This window comes from Myotis daubentonii, chromosome 19 (assembly GCF_963259705.1).
Source record: "Myotis daubentonii chromosome 19, mMyoDau2.1, whole genome shotgun sequence".
Classification (NCBI taxonomy): Eukaryota; Metazoa; Chordata; class Mammalia; order Chiroptera; family Vespertilionidae; genus Myotis; species Myotis daubentonii.
In genome coordinates this window covers 3,644,910-3,647,040 of record NC_081858.1, presented here as the reverse complement: position 1 = coordinate 3,647,040, position 2,131 = coordinate 3,644,910, and the positions used below count along the sequence as shown (strand labels likewise).

Genomic DNA, 2,131 nt, shown 5'->3' with positions numbered 1-2,131 from the left:
TGCCCCCTCACCTGCTCCACCATCCTGCCTGCAAAATGATCAATCAGGGCTGGGCCTCCTGTCCGGCTCCCTTAACGCCAGGGAGCCAGGAGGTGGCCCCGCCCCCTGCCACTCCCACTGGTCGCTGTCTGCAGGATGATCAGCGGGGCAGTTGGGCCCCCGCTTGCACCCACCTTGGCTTGGCGCCGCCCACTCACCTCCACCATCCTGCTGTGGTCCTGCTGTTGTCAGGGCCCATTGGGGCCAGCAGCGCCTCCACTGCCACCCACTCCAGTGCCACCATGTTCCATGCCACCCCCTGGTGGTCAGCGCATGTCATAACGAGCAGTGAACTCCCAGTCGAACATCTTGCATATTAGTCTTTTATTATATAGGAAGGATACTAGAGGCCTGGTGCACAAATTCATGCACAGGTGGGGTCCCTCGACCTGGCAGGGGGGAGGGACCACAGCTGACGGACGGGGTGGCGGGCTGCAGGAGGTTGGCTGTGGGAACCCACTGATGACCAGGGGGCAGCGTCTGCCCCCTGGTGGCCGGTGCACGTCATAGCTACCAGCCAGTTCACCGGTCGGCTGGTTGTAACAGTCACTTAGGCAGATACACTGTATATACTTGACAAATGTGCCTGTCGTCCTTGTGCAAAGGCCATGCTGATCTCTGTATTGTTCCAATTTTAGTACATGTGCTGCCGATGTATATGTGCTGCCGGCTGGCATGGCTCAGTGATTGAGTGTCAACCTGTGAACCAGGAGGTCATGGTTCCATTCCTGGTCAGGGCACGTGCTCAGGTTGTGGGCTTGATTCCCAGTAGAGTCATTGATATTTCTATCTCTCTCCCCCTCTCCCTTCCTCTCTGAAATCAATAAAAATATATTTTAGAAGGAAGAGGAGGAGGAGGAGGAGGAGGGGGAGGGGGAGGAGGAGGAAAAAAGAAAGGAGTCAAGGATGACTTCAAGATTTTGACCATGAGCAACTGTCAGGGAAGGGTGAAGCTGTCGTTGACTGAGTAAGGGCAGACTGTGGGTGGAACAGTTTGTGAGTGGGGTAGAAAAGGAATAAAAAACATGATTTTGAACATATTAAGTTAACGATATCTAGAAGACAGCCAGGTAAGATGAGAAGGCAATTGGATATAAGAGCCAAATGCAGAGGCAAATTCTGGGCTGGAGATATACATTTGGGAGTTATTTCTGTCTTGATCATAAAGAGACTAGATGGGATCACCAAGGGAGTGCTCTAATTTCATCAAACACCCACTATATGCCAGGCAGTGTGCCAGCCGTTGGGAATGAGGGATAAACAGGTCAGAGTCTGCCTTCCGGAGGCACCCAGTCCCATGGAGCAACCAGTCTCATTATTTTATCATGGCTCTAGATAGATGCTCTTCACCAGTTGCATCACTCCTGTCATTCACCAGGCTTGGTTCTGTGCAACTGCAGACCCTTTCCAAAGAAACCTTACCCAACTTCAAAGCGTCAAGGATTGTCATATGAACAGATGATCATAAGCCTTTTATTTTCTAGACCAGCTCTGATTTTTTTAAAAAATATATTTTATTGATTTTTTACAGAGAGGAAGGGAGAGAGATAGAGAGTTAGAAACATCGATGAGAGAGAAACATCGATCAGCTGCCTCCTGCACATCTCCCACTGGGGATATGCCCGCAACCCAGGTACATGCCCTTGACCGGAATCGAACCTGGGACCTTTCAGTCCGCAGGCCGACGCTCTATCCACTGAGCCAAACCGGTTTCGGCAAGACCAGCTCTGATTTTAAACGTTGAAATGTTAGAAAGGGGCAGTATTGAATGCCCAATTCAATAGGAGTTAGTGCATTGACCGCAAATAGCTCCAGACGTCAGGGATTGTGTCTTCTTGTTTATTGCTATAAACCCAGGGCCTAGAACAGTTCTTAGCTCCTAGGATGTGATCAATAAATATCTGTTGAATGGATGAGTGACTTGGTAAGATTTTTATGATGCAATATATTTTAAATAGGTGAAATATTTTGATTTGAGACTTTGGGCAGGTGGTAACACAGAAGTGAGTCAGGTTTTGCACCCATTCTTCAACAGGAAATTGAGTGTTATAAGCAAAGAACACTCAGACTCGTTGGGAGAACATGTCTTAGA

General features: G+C 49.2%; 1 non-coding gene across 1 annotated transcript; it reads right to left on the bottom strand.

Moving 5' to 3' along the window:
* Window positions 1-597: 597 nt before the first annotated feature.
* Window positions 598-699, bottom strand: LOC132222332 (U6 spliceosomal RNA). The gene has a single exon (XR_009450198.1). It is a non-coding gene; the product is annotated as a U6 spliceosomal RNA (small nuclear RNA).
* Between the last annotated feature and the right edge of the window lie 1,432 nt (window positions 700-2,131).